The sequence below is a fragment of the Schistocerca cancellata genome, chromosome 7 (assembly GCF_023864275.1).
Source record: "Schistocerca cancellata isolate TAMUIC-IGC-003103 chromosome 7, iqSchCanc2.1, whole genome shotgun sequence".
Taxonomy (NCBI): domain Eukaryota; kingdom Metazoa; phylum Arthropoda; class Insecta; order Orthoptera; family Acrididae; genus Schistocerca; species Schistocerca cancellata.
The window spans coordinates 464155935-464176133 of NC_064632.1; positions in this window are offsets into that span (position 1 = coordinate 464155935).

Below are 20199 nucleotides of genomic sequence, written 5' to 3' on the forward strand. Positions count from 1 at the left end.
CAGGATAATGCACGACCGCATATAGCAGGTCCTGTACGAGCCTTTCTGGATACAGAAAATGTTCAACTGCTGCCCTGGCCAGCACATCATCCAGATCTCTCACCAACTGAAAACGTCTGGTCAATGGTGGCCGAGCAACTGGCTCTTCACAATACTCCAGTCACTACTCTTGATGAACTGTGGTATCGTGTTGAAGCTGCATGGGCAGCTGGACCTGTACACGCCATCCAAGCTCTGTATGATTCAATACCCAGGCGGATCAAGGCCGTTATGACGGCCAGAGCTGGTTGTTCTGGACACTGATTTCTCAGGATCTATGCACCCAAATTGCGTGAAAATGTAATCACATGTCAGTTCTAGTATAATATATTTGTCCAATGAATACCCGTTTATCATCTGCATTTCTTCTTGGTGTAGCAATTTCAATGGCCAGTAGTGTACGAGAGGCTTTCAATAAGTAAGGCAACACATTTTTTCTATTGGCCAATTTCGGTTGAAATCATGCGGGATTCTTTGTGAGACGTGGTGGAATACACTCGCTTCCGCGACTAAATTTCGATGAAATTTCGATAGATGGTGGCTCTCTACGCAGCCTTCAAATTAGCATCTCTGACGAAGTCATATTGCAAAAAGAGTTCTGTCATTAATTTTTTTTGTAGTAAACTGGACCGTCACAGATATTCATAGGCACTTGCAGAATATCTGCAAAGATCCGGAAGTCAACAATAACACGGAGCACGGAGAGTCGTTGTGCGATGCGTGTGTCATAACAAAGATGTGAGCCCCTCCACGCTCGCACAAGCATGGCGACCAACTCAAAAGGTCTACTGTCACCTCTGCATTGTTAGTATTTAGAATCGAGGAGATCACAGGAGCGAGGAAGATTACCCATTAATACGGGCGCATCTGGGTGACAGAAGTGGTCGGGAAAGCTTGACAGAATCAAGCTTGAAAGAAGAGAGGTTTAAAGGGCAGAGGGAAAAAAGTGCCAAGGCAAGTGCCAAGGGAAAGAAACCTCTGCGACATTGTCAGGTTGGGTAGTAGGGGCAGTAGCGGTTTCTGGCTATCTGCGACAGATCGTGCAAGGTAAGGTTATGTTAGTGGTTGGGTATCATGCATCAGTACCATAGAAGCAATGCCAGATTGTCATGGAATGATCAGTCCTGCCGAGGAGGTGAGCGCTGCTGCTGCTGGGCCGACGATGTCTCCTGGGCCAGCTGCTGCTGCTGCTGCTCCTGTAACATAGCCATGTCGATGTATGTTTGTCAGTTCGATGGTCCTCGAAGGAACTGGCAGTGTGAAATGTGTTGGGAGATTGTTTGTGAATCGTGTTTGGCTTCCCTGCGATTGCCAGTTCTCATGGCAGAGGCTCAGCTAGCAAGCAAGTCAGTGGCTAATGTGCAGGGGCTTGCCTAATTGTGTCGTTTGCGTAGTTACGAAGTTAACGTAGATGGTTAGTCCCTAAGGTGTGTATTTAGACGCTTGTGTTTCCATCTATGGTTGTGATCGTAGTTGCCCACGTGTATGATGTGAGGATTGTTCGAGTGACTTCGTTTCTTGTAGAGTCGTGTGGCGAGTTTTTTGAATACCTCCTAGAGAGTCTCCAGTCGGTATTCTCGGTGAAGGTCCGCTGTCCGAGGGTGGGGTCATCGTAGTAAAGCTGTCCAGTCTCCCGCCTGCCGGTCAGCTGCACAAATTTGTAACTGCTGCAGTGTTGGAACGTGCGGACACTCTCTTTCAGCGTGTTGGTCGCCACAAAAATGCAGACGAACTGCTCGTTCGCCATGACAATGCAAGGCCTCACACAAGTCTGTGCACACGAGAGGAGCTCAGAAAATTTCACTGGACTGTCCTTCCTCGTCTTACGGCTCGGATCTCGCACCTTCTGATTTCCATCTGTTTGGTCCGATGAAGGATGCATTCCGCGGTAAGCGGTGCATGGAGATGATGGGATGACGGGGAGATTACTGTTGCGCATAACGTTGGCTTCGAAGTCGACCAGTCGAGTGTTACCATGAAGGCATACAAGCCTTCCCAGTGAGGTGGCGCAAGGTCATCGCAGAGAACGGAGGTTATGTCGAAAAATAGGGTTTTGCAGCCAAAAGAGTGCGGAATAATATGGTGTATAGAAATGCTGATCAAAACTGATGTGACTTCGGGAAAAAATAGTTGCATCACTTATTGAAGGCCCCTCGTAGATCTGCGTCCATACTGCACAAGTCACCTCAGTCGCGCCGCAGAGTCTTTCCGGTAAGCCAACATCACTAACAAAATGGTTCAAATGGCTCTGAGCACTATGGGATTTAACATCTGAGGTCATCAGTCCCCTAGAACTTGGTGATTCTGTTGTTTTCCATTCTGGCTACATATCCAGCCCATTGCAGAGCTTTTCGAAATCCAGCCTGGTAATCTTGAATAATGATTTCTGCGTAAGGTTTAAGTTTTTCCAGAATGATCATTGACAGGATTTTGTATGTTATGTTCAGCAAACTCGTTACTCTGTAATTTCCACATTCCATTGTGTTTCCTTTCTTGTGTACGGGACAAATTATTTTAGTTTTCCAATCTTTAGGCAGAGTTTCAGTTTTCCAAATCATTGTGATAAGGTTATAAATTTCTTTGTGTAGTTTTCTTCCGCCCTCTTTTAACATCTCTGCTGATATCTGGTCCTCGCCTGCTGGCTTGTTGTTTTTGAGCTTTTGAATGGTGTGGATCACTTCCTATTCTTTGATTCTAATGCTGTCACTCTCAGACATTGCGTAATTGAAGGTTATGTGCGGATCAGTGAAGTTTAACATTTCTGAGAAATACTCTTTCCATCTTTTTAGGATACCTTCCAACTGCGTTAGCATATTTTGATTTTTATCTTTTATGAGTAGGTTTTCACTTTGATAACCTCTCTTACTTTTCTTTGTATATTGAAACAACTTCTTTGAGTTTACATTCCTGCTTTCCACTTCTATAGATTCTAGGACTCCAGTTAGACATTTCCTTTTCTCTGTTCGTAGAACTCTTGCTGTTTCTCTTCTAACCGCATTGAAGGTCTCCCTCCTGTCCTCATTCTCCTTATTATGCAGCCACAGCATCCTGGCTTCTTTCGTCCTACTCTCTGACACTTTACATTGAACAATTTCTATTTCTTCGTTTTCTTTTTCTTGCCCAGTGTTTTTTCTGCTGCATCTGTTAGTACAGTCTTTATTCTTTCCCAAGCCTTCTCGGCACTATTTTCCTCCTCAGCTTCCTGCAATGCTATAAATCGGTTATCTATTTCAATCACATAGGCTTCTTTAACAGACAGTTCCTTCAGTCGTTCGATGTCTAAATTAGGGTTCGGTGTGGCTTTTGGTTGTTGATTCAAAATCATCTTGATTTTCATCTTCCCTGCCACTAGAAAATGAATAGGAGCCAATTTCAGTTCCTCTGTACATTCTGACATTTCTTACAAATGAAGTTAAACGTTGATCTGTCATAACATGGTCAATCTGATTTACTGTTTTGCCATCTGGAGAGCACCATGTACCTTTGTGTATATCTTTGTGAGGGAACATTGTCGAGCAAATTCTCATATTCTTTGACAGTGCAAAGTTGATAATTTTTAATCCGTTTTCGTTTGTGGTCGAGCGCTTGCTATGTTTCCCTATTTTTCCATTAAAGTCCCCTAAGATAATTCTCATATTTCTTGTTGGAATACTTTCTACTACTGTCTCTAATTGTTCGTAATACTCATCTTTCTCATCCTCAGTTGAATATTCAGTGGTGCATGGACATTTATGAATGTTATATCGTACCACTGGTGTTTGATTGTCATGTAAGACATTCTTTTGTTAATGGGATGGAATTCCTTAACCCGATTAACAATCCTGTTCTTAACAGCAAAACCAGTACCAAATTCAAGATGTTTTTCATCTCCCCCATAAAAAATGGCACAATTATCCTCTGTGTGTGTCCCTTCTCTAAGCCACCTAACTTCCTGTATAGCTACAATGTCTGTCTTGTATGTTTTTAGTTCAGATATCAAAGTCGCTGCCCCAGCTGGTTTATTAAAGCTACGAACGTTCCATGTCCCAAATGTGAAGCAGTGTTTCTTGTATCCATCTCGCGATTTCCTGTTCCATAGTCTAGTATGATAAAAAAACATTAGGTTAAATATATTTCAATTCTTTCAATTTAAATCTGTGTTTCATACTAGAATGTCGTGTTCCAAGTTTGGCACAGCTTTGCCACAGGAGACACGAAAGCGGTCGAAGACGTCCGTCTTCTGGTCGGCTCCTGATCGTTGTCAGAAGGAGACTTGTTTCTGATTACGCAAAGACTTCTATTATTTGGAAAAGAACAACCCGGATTTCTTTACATAATCAGTATGAATTTTATAATTACCTAAGGGATCTTTAACAATGAACAGTAAAAAAAATTACATTTGCAGATGAAATCATTAATAAATGGGTCAGCTATGAGTTGTATAGAGGACAAGGAGCGGCCTTCTGTCTACGACCAGGATGCCGCAGTATTCTCTGCTGTAGTAAAGGCTGTTTGACATTTATAAAAATAATATGGCATGGAGGTTAAAAAAAGTATAAAGGAAAAGAACAGAATAAGAAATCTGGTAAACACTAAATATATTCAAACAATTCTCACTAGCAAATTAGGGCTTATTTATAAACAATATAACTTACATAAGTATTTTTCTAACTGTATGGTGCGATCAGATTTCAGACTGCCCTGTGCTGTCTCCTTGGTTTACGTTTTTGTCACAAATTACAGTCATTACTTTTCTCCTTCGTTAAAGACAATTCTTGCACCGTTCAACACCTTCACAACAATAACTTGCTGATTTACAGTTTCGAACATAAATTATTTGAATTTTATTAATTAATAATGTTGTCTGAACGCTGGCAAGACCGCTCACTTTTCTAGCTTAAAGTCGACTTTCTTTACGTATTCACATTACAAGCAGAAGTACATTAAAATCTGAAGATCTACCAAAGTTTTTTTACTGTCATCTTTTATTTAGGTCGAAGCGGAACGTCAGTTCAGCTTCTGTTAAAATGTTTATTTGACTACACAATCGATGTATTATCGTCCGCGCTAGATGCGCATCTTTACAGTTACGTAAATTTTATAAAACAAATGTCTTTCAAAGAATAGGTCTCATCTCATAAGTTGATCATTTAATATAAAGATAGGTGAATGCCTTTCCAAGGGTACTCACAGCTTTCATACTACGGAAATCCCAATAATATTACATCGCTTCCCGCGTGAGGAGTAATGATTCTGAAAGATCGTTACGACTCACGCGCAGTCGTAATATTATTGGATTCACGTACTTAGTAAATGAAGTATTTCAGGATCTCTCCTTGTAGGGAGCAAAACAAAACATCACATAAGGCATATAGAATTATACACGTTTCACACTAAGTCGTCAAAGCTACTCACAGTTGCTTGATCATTAACAAACTTGGTTGTGGCATGATGCCATCTTAAGTGTTCAAGGATTTAACGTAAGTTCAATTTTTTTTCGTGTTCTCAATAATTACTCTCATTCAATCAATAGAAACATTGAAATACTAACATAGATACAAGTACAAATCAAATACACATACAGATACTTATATACATAAATATTGACAAGAAAAAACTTCGATTACAGTATTGGTGCAATTCCGCCAATTTTGAACAGAACATAAAACTTTTATCAGTCTTTCTCGTAGCGACGTCACTCTTCACTTTGTAGTTGGGAGTATTTCTCATGAACTCGGGTGATTTTCACAGGGGAATTGTTTCATCACCTTTCACTTTTCACTGCACTAAAACTGGGGATCACCTTTTCACATTCTGGTGGAAAACACTGGGATTTTCACTGTGTGAAGGGGGAAGTGATATTTCTTGACTCGACGATAAATCGGGTCATGTCGGGAATCAGGAAAGTTGATGACTGGTTCAATGACGAATGAGTCAGTTTGGTGGCTGTCTTAATCTCATTCCAATTCATGTTTCAGCACATGAAAATACAGAAAAAAATCTGTATTAGGACTCGCTCATTAACTAGCATCTTAATCTAAGGGAATATAGAGTAAGAATTTAAGACAATAAAAATTACTACATAGACTATGTACATATACATTATATATTATTCATATTTTGTGTCTAGGTTTTATATTCTTTCGTTAGCAAATATTAGCAAAACACGTTTCGTCTTGTACAGGTCTTTCTTAAGCAATGTATTTAGCAATATTGCCGTAGCAATTTTCATAGTTAAGGGAAAGTCATCATTAGTGTCCTTTTCATGTAAATATAGTAAAATCGTACTTAGTTCATCAACGTTTTATTATTTTTATGTCCATTTTCATCTCAAATCTGGAGCACGCTCGCGCCCGTTATGGAGAGGAATGCTTATTGTTGAGTGCGGGCCGGCGAGCAGTCATTGAATGTTGCCACAGTGCTTCACAGTCACGTGGTAACGAACTGGCGGTTTGACAGCGTTGGCAGTCCGCGTCCTGCACGAGGCAGGTAGTTCAGTGGCTACCAACCCTTCTTTTTTTTAAACTTGTGCATTTTGTTGAATCGTGGGTACTGGAGCAGCCCGTCAAGGCGACATGGTCAACCTGGACGGTAAATTAACTGCACCAGCGACGAAGAACAGTCATCGATGAAAATGACTACTGTCACCTATTGTAGTGAGTACAATAGCCTGTCTATTCTTTGACTGGTGGTCACTGTATCGTCGTTGCAACGTGAGAATACTTGTAATGCTACTTCACACGTGGAACATCACTCGTGTCCATAAGTTTATTACAGTTTTGATTCACACAAGAGATAACTACTAGTTTTTCGTGCCCGTACATGTGTCAAATTACGATTTTATACACGTGTCCATCATTTTGTCACTGAGTCACACGCAGCAATCCATACGTGTCCATATATGTGTCTCTATACCACAGAGTAGCACAGGTAATGCTAAAATTACTTATCATAAAAGGATCATTTACAAAACAAACATAGTTTTTTTTTATTACTGTCCAAGACCTAACGAAAAACGTGTTTGCTATTCTGAATGGTGCTTCTGATGCACGTTAGATTTTACATGTATTTTAAATCTGATTCTTTTATTGTTCTATAACAGCCTTTTTTTGTTTCTTTTTTTTCATTTCCTCGGTTACATCAATAATCAGTAAAATATACACACTTTGGCGTGCCGAACAGTTCACGTTCAAAATTTCATCCAACAGAAATCGGGAAAATTATTCATATTTCCTAGGATGCTTTTGCTCACAGCAAATCAGATTTACATCACGTTTCGATAAGTAACTGCAGATACGCATTAACCAACGAGCCACGATCGTCAGTACACACAATATACACACGTCAAGTCTTTTGAACCAATTTCCAAATTTCTTCCCCTACCGGGTAGGGTAGAAAGGTAAGAATGCTAAAGAAGAAAACTACAATAGGATAGTGCAAGGAAATGAAAGATACGAAGATAGATAATAGGTGATATAATCAGTTGAGCAAATTCATTCTTCGGCTCCAACGTTTTTAGTGTCATCCACGTGGCATAACTTGACTTCATTATTAAAATCTCGCACAAATCCGCTTCCAAAGCATCTTCAAATATATCTCAAAATCACAGCATGCGGACATAGCAGAAGAATATAAGCAGATTATCTCAGTCCTCAACTAGGTATCTTAATATCGAAGGTTTATGTATAATACTCGTGACATAGGAATAGTCTCTCTAAGTTTCTCCAATACAGGACCTAATTATCATTATAAATGCATATTTCGTAACTGGTTGACTCATAGTAATAAATAAATTAAAGTTGCTCTCCAGTTGCGAGTACCATTATTGATTTCTTTGTACATTAACTATATGTTGCTGCTTATACTCGGTGTAATCTACAGATTACAATGTATCAGGTTTGCATCGTACATGGTTCTAGCGACTTAAAATATCAATCCTTTGAAAGCTTAACTTAGGTTAATACTTCACATATACGGAAATTCTGGTCTGAATGAGGGATTTAAAGAAAACCTTTAGTACTTGGTAAAAAAGGAGATTTGCCGTAACTTAAAACTAAAGCAGCGGGTTGCACTTTGGCACATCCCTTAATCAATTCAACTACTGCAGCCCTCTATTCCTCAATAAACTTAAAACTACCTTAAAACTAAGGCAAATGTTATTTTTTCAAATACGTAGAGTACCTTCTTCATCACTTTATATCTTTCAAGCTCCATCATTACTTTGTGTCCACCTCACTCATATGATTACGTCACCTGAAGAATTCATGTACATGCTGTTGACTCACATACTTTCTAAACAGTTCACACTCTTGTTTCAATTTGCAGCTTAACATAATAAATGATTTTTTTAAATGTTTTTCATGGTACTTCTTTAGGTCTACATGGTGGTAAAGTCCTTTTATTCGTCCACTAACTGGATCTGCCAACACGTAGCAACCAATATGTGGCTTCCTGACTATAACAAACGGTCCTTCGTATAGGTGTTGCCACTTACGACTTTTACGTAAGATGAGAGATGGTCTGAAGTGTGTCCTCAGAAGAACACGCTCGTTCAGGCGATACGACGGAACTTTATTGACGTGCTTGTCAAATGTTTTTTTCTTAAATTGGCATGAGTTGTGAGAGAGATCAGGGCTTGTCTTTACTTATTATCTAGGTTGACATCTGGACCTTGTATCTTGGGGATAGGATCAGTCCATTCATTGCTTTCCTTTTGCCTGGAGATTAATTCTGAAGGTGTGAAACCGGTCGAAGTGTGCGGAAGGTTATTTACAATCTCTTCAAATGGAGTAACGAAATCGACCCACCGTGGTTGCTGGTTCGGTACATAGGTGCGAATAAAACGATTAAACTCTTTGAAGACTCGTTCTGTCGGGTTACTTTGCGGTCTAAATCTTGAGATTAGAATCTGCCTAATACCATTATTGGCAAGAAACTGTCTCCACTCTTTTCCAACGAAGTTTGAAGCATTATCAGACAACATGGTTTCCGGCTTACCAAAACGAGGAAAATAATCCTTTTCTATTCGTCTTATTAAAGATTTTGCACTGGAAGACTTCATCGCGTATAAACGCACGTGATTAGTGAAGAGGTCTAGCAAAACAGCAAGGTACTTAGCACCTCCTCTTCCTCTAGGAAGTGGACCCGCATAGTCGAGACTGACTATTTGGTTAGGACGCTCAGTGTAGATAGGATTCAAAGGTATGACATTCGAAAGATTGAAAGGCTTTGCCTTCTGACAGATTAAACAAGTACTTCGCAGTTTATGAATTCTCTTATGGAGATTGGGTACGTAGCAATAGGCAGAAATCTTTCTTTTACACTTCTCGGGGCCATAATGGCCCCAGTATAGGTGAGTGTACCATATGAGATATTCAACGTACTCCTCAGGAATACAAACACACCATTGCTCCGTCAACATAGATGTACGATGAAATAAAACACCATTGTGTGATTTATAAAATTTCGACAAACGATGATTGGGGTTGTCTTGTAGAAGCTGTTTGACTCCATGATAAAAAAAGAAAAAACTAAATAACTCAAATATATTTCCATTCTTTCAGTTTAAGTCTGTGTTTCATACTAGAATGTCGTGTTCCAAGTTTGGCACAGCTTTGCCACAGGAGACACGAAAGCGGTCGAAGACGTCCGCCTTCTGGTCGGCTGCTGATCGTTGTCAGAAGGAGGTTAGTTTTTGATTACGCAAAGACTTCTATTACTTGGAAAAGAACAACCCGGATTTCTTTACATAATCAGTATGAATTTTATAATTACCTAAGGGACCTTTAACAATGAACAGTAAAAAAAATTCCATTTGCAAATGAAATCATTAATAAATGGAGCAGCTTTGAATTGTATAGAAGACAAGGAGCGGCCTTCTGTCTACGACCAGGATGCCGCAGTATTCTCTGCTGTAGTAAAGGCTGTTTGACATTTATAAAAATAATATGGCATGGAGGTTAAAAAAAGTATAAAGGAAAAGAACAGAATAAGAAATCTGGTAAACACTAAATATATTCAAACAATTCTCACTAGCAAATTAGGGCTTATTTATAAACAATATAACTTACATAAGTATTTTTCTAACTGTATGGTGCGATCAGATTTCAGACTGCCCTGTGCTGTCTCCTTGGTTTACGTTTTTGTCACAAATTACAGTCATTACTTTTCTCCTTCGTTAAAGACAATTCTTGCACCGTTCAACACCTTCACAACAATAACTTGCTGATTTACAGTTTCGAACATAAATTATTTGAATTTTATTAATTAATAATGTTGTCTGAACGCTGGCAAGACCGCTCACTTTTCTAGCTTAAAGTCGACCTTCTTTACGTATTCACATTACAAGCAGAAGTACATTAAAATCTGAAGATCTACCAAAGTTTTTTTACTGTCATCTTTTATTTAGATCGAAGCGGAACGTCAGTTCAGCTCCTGTTAAAATGTTTATTTGACTATACAATCGATGTATTATCGTCCGCGCTACATGCGCATCTTTACAGTTACGTAAATTATACAAAACAAATGTCTTTCAAAGAACAGGTCTCATCTCATAAGTTGATCATTTAATATAAAGATAGGTGAATGCCTTTCCAAGGGTACTCACAGCTTTCATACTACGGAAATCCCAATAATATTACAGTAGCCTATGTCCGTTTCCTTTGAATACATTATCCGAGGCAAATCGTTGACGTGAGCCAGTAGGTACAAAATCAGCTGGCCGCGTTACGAGCGCTGCGCAGGTTAAGCTTGGTGATGGGGCTGCCGCCTCACAGCTTCCAAGCTTGCTGAATAATATTTTGGATTACCATTTCGTAGGCAGATTGCCTTTCCCAGGCTCCGCGCTCTGTCTGACCCGTAGAGATGCCTTCCGCCTCGTCTACCGTTGGAATGCTATAAAAACATTCTCTTCCAGCATCGGAGTCGTTGACTTCCTCTTCACTGATTTTGGTCCAGGCCGAGTATTTTATTTCCCCGGTACCCACCATATCTGGTGAGCATTCCCCTATCCGCAACCTGGTGAGGATCAAAAGTATCCGGACACCTGGCTGAAAATGACTTACAAGTTCGTGGCGCTCTCCATCGGTAATGCTGGAATTCAATATGGTGTTGGCCCACCCTTAGCCTTATTGACAGCTTTCACTCTCGCAGACATACTTTCAATCTGGTGCTGGAAGGCTTTTTGGGGAGTGGCAGCCCATTCTTCACGAAGTCCTTCACTGAGGAGAGGTATCGATGTCGGTATGAGGCCTGGCACGAAGTCAGCGTTACAAAACTTGCCGAAGGTGTTCTGTAGGATTCAGGTCGGGACCCTGTGCAGACCAGTCCATTACAGGGATGTTATTTTCGTGTAATCACTCCGCCACAGGGCGCGCATTATGAACAGGTGCCCGATAGTGTTGAAAGATGCAATCGCCATCCCCGAAATGCTCTTCAACAGTGGGAAGCAAGAAGGTGCTTAAAATACACTCCTGGAAATTGAAATAAGAACACCGTGAATTCATTGTCCCAGGAAGGGGAAACTTTATTGACACATTCCTGGGGTCAGATACATCACATGATCACACTGACAGAACCACAGGCACATAGACACAGGCAACAGAGCATGCACAATGTCGGCACTAGTACAGTGTATATCCACCTTTCGCAGCAATGAAGGCTGCTATTCTCCCATGGAGACGATCGTAGTGATCCTGGATGTAGTCCTGTGGAACGGCTTGCCATGCCATTTCCACCTGGCGCCTCAGTTGGACCAGCGTTCGTGCTGGACGTGCAGATCGCGTGAGACGACGCTTCATCCAGTCCCAAACATGCTCAATGGGGGACAGATCCGGAGATCTTGCTGGCCAGGGTAGTTGACTTACACCTTCTCGAGCACGTTGGGTGACACGGGATACATGCGGACGTGCATTGTCCTGCTGGAACAGCAAGTTCCCTTGCCGGTCTAGGAATGGTAGAACGATGGGTTCGATGACGGTTTGGATGTACCGTGCACTATTCAGTGTCCCCTCGACGATCACCAGTGGTGTACGGCCAGTGTAGGAGATCGCTCCCCACACCATGATGCCGGGTGTTGGCCCTGTGTGCCTCGGTCGTATGCAGTCCTGATTGTGGCGCTCACCTGCACGGCGCCAAACACGCATACGACCATCCTTGGCACCAAGGCAGAAGCGACTCTCATCGCTGAAGACGACACGTCTCCATTCGTCCCTCCATTCACGCCTGACGCGACACCACTGGAGGCGGGCTGCACGATGTTGGGGCGTGAGCGGAAGACGGCCTAACGGTGTGCGGGACCGTAGCCCAGCTTCATGGAGACGGTTGCGAATGGTCCTCGCCGATACCCCAGGAGCAACAGTGTCCCTAATTTGCTGGGAAGTGGCGGTGCGGTCCCCTACGGCACTGCGTAGGATCCTACGGTCTTGGCGTGCATCCGTGCGTCGCTGCGGTCCGGTCCCAGGTCGACGGGCACGTGCACCTTCCGCCGACCACTGGCGACAACATCGATGTACTGTGGAGACCTCACGCCCCACGTGTTGAGCAATTCGGCGGTACGTCCACCCGGCCTCCCGCATGCCCACTATACGCCCTCGCTCAAAGTCCGTCAACTGCACATACGGTTCACGTCCACGCTGTCGCGGCATGCTACCAGTGTTAAAGACTGCGATGGAGCTCCGTATGCCACGGCAAACTGGCTGACACTGACGGCGGCGGTGCACAAATGCTGCGCAGCTAGCGCCATTCGACGGCCAACACCGCGGTTCCTGGTGTGTCCGCTGTGCCGTGCGTGTGATCATTGCTTGTACAGCCCTCTCGCAGTGTCCGGAGCAAGTATGGTGGGTCTGACACACCGGTGTCAATGTGTTCTTTTTTCCATTTCCAGGAGTGTATCAATGTAGGACTGTGCTGTGATAGTGCCACGCAAAACAACAAGTATTGCAAGCCCCCTCCATGAAAAACACCAACGCCTCCGGATTTTGCTGTTGGCACTACACACTCTGGCAGATGACGTCCACGGGGCATTCGCCATATCCACACCCTGCCATCGGATCGCCTCATTGTGTACCGTAATTCGTCACTTCACACAACGTTTGTCCACTGTTCAATCGTCCAATGTTTACGCTCCTAGCACCAAGCGAGGCGTCGTTTGGCATTTACCGGTGTGATGTGTGGCTTATGAGCAGCCGCTAGACCGTGAAATCCAAGTTTTCTCACCTCCGCCTAACTGTCATAGAACTTGCAGTGGATCATGATACAGTTTGGAATTCCTGTGTGATGGTCTGGATAGATGTCTGGAAATTACACATTACGACCCTCTTCAACTGTCGGCGGTCTCTTGTCAGTCAACAGCCGAGGTGGACCTGTACGCTTTTGTGTTGTACGTGTCCCTTCACGTTTCCACTTCAGGATCACATCTGGAACAGTGGACATAGGGATGTTTATGAGTGTGGAAATCTCGCATACAGACTATGACATAAGTGACACTGAATCACCTGACTACGTTCGAAGTCCGTGAGTTCGGCGGAGCGCCCCATTCTGCTCTCTCAAGATGTCTAATGACTACTGAGGTCGCTGATATGGAGTACCTGGCAGTAGGTGGCAGCACAATGCACCTAATATGAAAAACGTAATTTTTTGGGGGTGTCGGGATACTTTTGATCACATAGTGTATATTGGTAGTACTACTATTCAGTAAGATAAATGTCTTAATAAATTGTATAGTGTACGTCTTACGTTGTGGTTTTATCTTTCTCTGCTGTACACACTTTCTCTTTTGAGTGACCTAACGCGTTACAACATATTGTCTATAATCGTTCAACTAATTACATTTTTGCACCTACTTAACCAAAAATGTTGAATCTGACCTGCCTAAAACAGCAAAAATATTCTAAGAAATTTAAGTGGTGAAAACTAGAAATTGGCTATATGCTAGAGACTTGAAAGGCATTTAAGAAATTAGATAAATACTTTTCTATACATATAACTCCATCACCTATGAGCAGACTAACGGAGCTTCCGATATTATACACCGTATTGTTTATACAAACCTTATAATACGCGTTTATACTGATAGTATCGGCTTGTTTCTGCACTGGTACGTGACTCTGGACATGCTTTATGGCATCATTTTGCTCAAAAATGTTGTTGTTTATTACTTCTTAATACTTTAAGGTCGTTAGCCAAATAGCCATGAAGCAACTAACTTATAATCCTAGGGGAAAACCATATAGTTCTTCCCAGTCACTAAATAGATCTACAGTCAAACAAGATGAGCGAGTACAATGCTGGTCACCTTCTCGGAATAATAAGGGGATGATCATTGAGTGTGGCAACTGTGCTCCGTGGTAAGACTGTCACAGTGAAAACAACAATATTAGGTGTGTAACAAAATCATGGGAAAGGGGTAGGACATTTCATATGGTGTTATAATTTAAATCATGTCTGAGTGTAACCGATTTTTATTTGCTCTTATTATTTGACACAAAACACAAGTGGTTAACAGAGAACAAATTTTCTAAGAATCTAGGCTTAGGGGCCGATGACGTCAGCAATTTGGTCCCATAAGACCTTACCACAAATATCCAATTTTTTTCTCCTTCTCAGTGTGATCCATTTATCTCTTTTCTCGACGATTCTGTGGAGAGCCTTCTCACTCCTTACCTTATCAGTCCACCTTATTTTCAACATTCTTCTGTAGCACAGTATCTCATATGCTTCGAATCTCTTCTGTTCCGGTTTTTCCAAAATTCATGCTTCCCTACCATACAGTCCTGGTGCTTAAGTGCTTGTCGTCCCTACCCACCTTGTCAGTACGAATAAAATAATTGGGGCGAAGTTCGCAGGTCCCCTTGTGAGGTATTTACTGTAGGGGAATCTGTAGCATCAGAGAATTTCAAGTGTATTTCTTCATTGCTTAGTACTTCCGTATCCCATTTCTTTACCCGTTGATATTTCCTGACCAGTCTCATAAATTCCAGTCTCCCGTTCCATTCGCAAATATGCCTCCACATGAGCCCTAATTTCTCGTATATTATCTTCGCGGTTCTTAAGCGCAGTGTACGTTGGCGGCAGTAGAATCTTTCTGCGGTCAGCTTCAAATGCCGGTTCTCTAAATTTTCTCAATAGCTTTTCTCGAAAAGAACGTCGTCTCCCATCCAGGGATTTCCAATTGAGTTCCCGAAGCATCTCCGTAACACTTGCGCGTTGTACGAACCTACCGGTAACAAATCTAGTAGCTCGCCTCCGAATTGCTACGAAGCCTTCTTTCAATCTGATCTGGTACGGATCCCAAACACTAGAGCAGTACTCAAGAACAGGTCGCACCAGTATCCTGTATGCGGTCTCCTTTACAGGTGAACCACACTTTCCTAAAATTCTCCCAATAAACCGAAGCCGACCATTCGCCTTCCCTACCATAGTTCTCACGTGCTCGTTCCACCTCATATTGCTTTGCAACGTTACGCCCTGATATTTAAACGACTTGAATGTGTCGAGCAGGACACTAGTAACACTGTATCCGATCATTACAGGTTTGTTCTTCCTACTGACCTACATTAACTTACATTTTTACACATTTAGAGCTAGCTGCCATTCATCACATCAACTCGAATTTCTGTCTAAGCCGTCTTGTACCTTCCTACAGTCACTGAACTTCGACACGTTACCGTACACCACGGCATCATCACCAAATTGCTGCCCACCCTATCCACCAAATCATTTATATGTACAGAGAACAACAGTGACCTGTCACACTTCCCTGGGGCATTCCTAACGATCCCCTTGTCCCTGATGAACCGTCGCCGTCGAGAACAGGATACTGTGTTCCATTAACTAAGAAATCTTCGAACCACTCACATATCTGTGAACTAATTCCATATGCTCGTATCTTCGTTAACAGTCTGCAATAGGGCACCGTGTCAACTGCTTTCCGGAAACCAAGAAATATGGAGTCTGCCTGTTGATCCTTATCCATAGTTCTCAGTATATAATGTGAGAAAAAGGTAAGCTGAGTTTCTCACGAGCGATACTTCCTAAAACCATGCTGATTCGTAGACATGAGTTTCTCAGTCTCAGGAAGGTTTATTATATTCGAAATTAGAACATTTTCAAGGATTGTGCATCAAACAGAAGTTAGGGATATTAGTCTGTAATTTTTTTGGTCCGCTCTTCTTATGTACACGACTCACCTGCGCTTTTTCCGAGTCGCTTGGCGTTTGTGCAGGGTGAGTGATTCACGGTAAATGTATGCTGGGTAAGAGGCCAGTGCTATAGACCACTCTTCGTAAAATCGATCTGGAATTCCATCCTAACCTGGTGATTTAATTTTTTTCAAATCTTTCAGTTGTATCCCTACGCCAGGTGTGCTTATTACTATATTGTCCACACGGGTGTTTGTTCGATGATCAAATGACAGTACGTTTGTACGATTCTCCTATGCAAACGATTCCTTAAATTTGAAATTTAAAACTTCGGCTTTCGTTTTGCTATCTTCAACTGCCACACCAGACTGATCACCAAGGGACTGAATGGAAGCCTTAGACTTTTTTTAGACATTTTACATAAGACGAGAACTTTCTGATGTTCTGTGCCAGATCTTTGCTAAGTTGTGACGGTGGTAGTTGTTGTATGCTTCGCGCGTAGCTCTTTTCACCGACGCAAGAATCTCTACTAACCTTCGCAAGTCGTCATCTATTTGTTTCCTTTTGAACAAAGAGTGCAACAGCCCATGCTTCCTCAACATCCGCCAAATTTCGTTATTAAATCATGGTGGGTCTTTTCCACCCTTTATCCGCTTACTAGGCACATAACCACGATTTACAGTCTACTTAAATTTTGCTCATAAATCCGTTACAGCCATCTTACTGGAACTAATTGATGCCAATGAGATGTTAATAACTGCTTATCTACACTATCTAGCAGAAACACTCCCCTAGCTTTCTTCACTCACTTATTAACTTTCAAAATCATAGTTGTTATAATGAGATCATGATCGCTAATCCCAGTTTCTACACTGACATTGTCGATAAGGTTCGGCCTATTTGTAGCTACAATGTCTAAGATATTTCTATTGCGTGTGGGCTGCCGAGTTAGCTGCTCAGGAGAAGTTTCAGAAAGCGTGGTGAAAAGTATTCCGCATAACTGAATCCACAGACATCCCAATCTATAATCGGCAGGTTGAACTCGTCTCGAACTAGTATCGTATGATCCAGGTATTCATGCGTTGCCCGGACTTGCATTTATTCCAGTCTTCTATTAGCACATCTCCTCCTTCCCCCTCTCTCTGCCCAGCTGCTCCTGCCCCCTTACTTAGAGCCCACATATAATAGCTGAATCGTCCGCCATCTTTCCCCAACTCTGAGGATCCGGCAATATTTACCATGCGAGTGATTAACCTATTTGCGTAACTATTCCCAGTATTTCATATAAAACATTTGATGCAGGATATATGAAGTATACCGAGCAACAACTAATGTCTGTAGAGATATTTAGAATGACCTTTTTGTACAATAGAAAAATTGGAATGTAACATTACATGTCTATAGGCTTGGAACATGCGACGTAGTTTGTACTTACACTATTGGTCATTAAAATTGCTATACCACGAAGATGACGTGCTACAAACACGAAATTTAACCGACGGGAAGAAGATGCTGAGATATGCAAATGATTAGCTTTACAGACCATTCACACAAGGTTGGCGCCAGTGGCGACACCTACAACGTGCTGACATGAGGAAAGTTTCCAACAGACTTCTCATACACAAACAGCAGTTGACCGGCGTTGCCTGGTGAAACGTTGTTGTCATGCCTCGTCTAAGGAGGAGAAATGCGTACCATCACGTTTCTGACTTTGATAAAGGTCGGATTGTAGCCTATCGCGATTGCGGTTTATTCTATCGCGACATTGCTGCTCGCGTTGGTCGAGATCCAATGACTGTTAGCAGAATATGGAGTCGGTGGGTAGAGGAGGGTAATACGGAACGCCGTACTGGATCCCAACAGCTTCTTATCACTAGCAGTCGAGATGACAGGCATCTTACCCGCATGGCTGTAACGGATCGTGCAGCCACGTCTCGATCCCTGAGTCAACAGATGGGGACGTTTGCAAGACAACAACCATCTGCACGAACCGAACAGTTCGACGACGTGTGCAACAGCAGGGACTATCAGCACGGAGACCATGGCTGCGACTACCCTTGACGCTGCATCATAGACAGGAGCGCCTGCGATGGTGTACTCAACGACTAACCTGGGTGCGCGAATGGTAAAACGTCATATTTTCGGATGAATCCAGGTTCTGTTTACAGCATCATGATGGTCGCATCCGTGTTTGGCGACATTGCGCTGAACGCACATTGGAAGCGTGTATTCGTCATCGCCATACTGGCGTATCACACAGCGTGATGGTATGGGGTGCCATTGGTTGCACGTCTTGGCCACCTCTTGTTCTCATTGACGGCACTTTGAACAGTGGACGTTACATTTTAGATGTGTTACGACCCGTGGCACTACCCTTTATTCGATCCCCGCGAAAGCCTACATTTCAGCAGGATAACGCACGACCGCATGTTGCAGGTCCTGTGCGGGCCTTTCTGGACATAGACATGTGCTGCCCTGGCCAGCACATTCTCCAGGTCTCTCACCAATTGAAAAGTCTGGTCAATGGTGGCCGAGAAACTGGCTCGTCACAATACGCCAGTCATTACTCTTCATGAACTGTGGTATCGCGTTGAAGCTGCATGGGCAGCTGTATGTGTACACACCATCCAAGCTCTGTTTGACTCAATGCCCAGGCGTATCAAGGCCGTTATGACGGCCAGAGGTTGTTGTTCTGGGTACTGATTTCTCAGGATCTATGCACCCAAATTGCGTGAAAATGTAATCACATGTCAGTTCTGGTATAATATATTTGTCCAATGAATACCCGTTTATCATTTGCATTTCGTCTTGGTGTAGCAATTTTATTGGCCAGTAGTGTATTAAATGTAATGAGTTAAGAACTCCGTACCATTATCCTCAAATATGGATGTTATGAAGTAACAACCTGTGCCTGTTACTAGTTTTCTCCCAGGTATAGGCACTTGCAAAAGTGGTGATTATTTTTTGTCATAAGTGGGTATTTTATGAAATGTGACACTGTGAAGCCCCTCGGATTGTACCGTGCATGAACTCAACCCTAGAAGAATGTTCGTATAGACCTGTCTTGTTAGTTTTTGTTCACTGGATTAAATTAGTTCTTGCACATCAAGAAAGTCTGTGTTAACCACGGTTTTGGCCCCAAACAGCAACTGTAAAATTTGTATATCTAGGATTTACGCTTTTAGTATATGTCCTTATCATTAACAGAAAAATAAGACATAAAATTTTTTGCATGTTGAGTTGTGATCAAAACTATATTCTTTGAAGGCTATGTTAATTGTGTAGTTTCTCTCACAATGACCAATCCTCTATAAAAATATCCTCTGATATGAAACTTATCTCCGCAATCTCCTTTCTTTCAGGACTGCTAGTTCTGCAAGGTTCGCAGGAGAGCTTCTGTAAAGTTTGGAAGGTAGGAGACGAGGTACTGGCAGAAGTAAAGCTGTGAGTACCGGGCGTGAGTCATGCTTCGGTAGCTCAGTTGGTAGAGCACTCGCCCGCGAAAGGCAAAGGTCCCGAGTTCGAGTCTCGCTCGGGCACACAGATTTAATCTACCAGGAAGTTTCATATCAGCGCACACTCCGCCGCAGAGTGAAAATCTCAGTCTGGAAATATCTCAGTTCCCTCACAATGGTCAATCCGCTACAAAAATATTATGTATCAGTCGGCCTACCGTACCTTTATAAGAAATGGTGTTAAGTATTGTACAGTTGGGGATGTATGTTCATGATAACGACATATAGAATCATCACAATAAGTATTCCTCTCCAGTTTTCTAATTGCGACAATATCTCGGGAATCGAAAAATTTTTAGACTAGCTGCTTCAGTATAGTTTTTAACTGGGGAAAGAAATGCAATTCTATACAACGTTTTTCATGTTTATAACTAGTTTTATTAACATATGCTTACGATACACAACAAAGCGCCAGGTCTTGGTTCGCAGTTGTCTCTGAGGCAATTTATGGCGCATCTTTTTCTTCGATCGGGGTCACTAGGAAATCTAAACACGTGAAAACAATTTTTTTTTCATTGGTTAGTGCA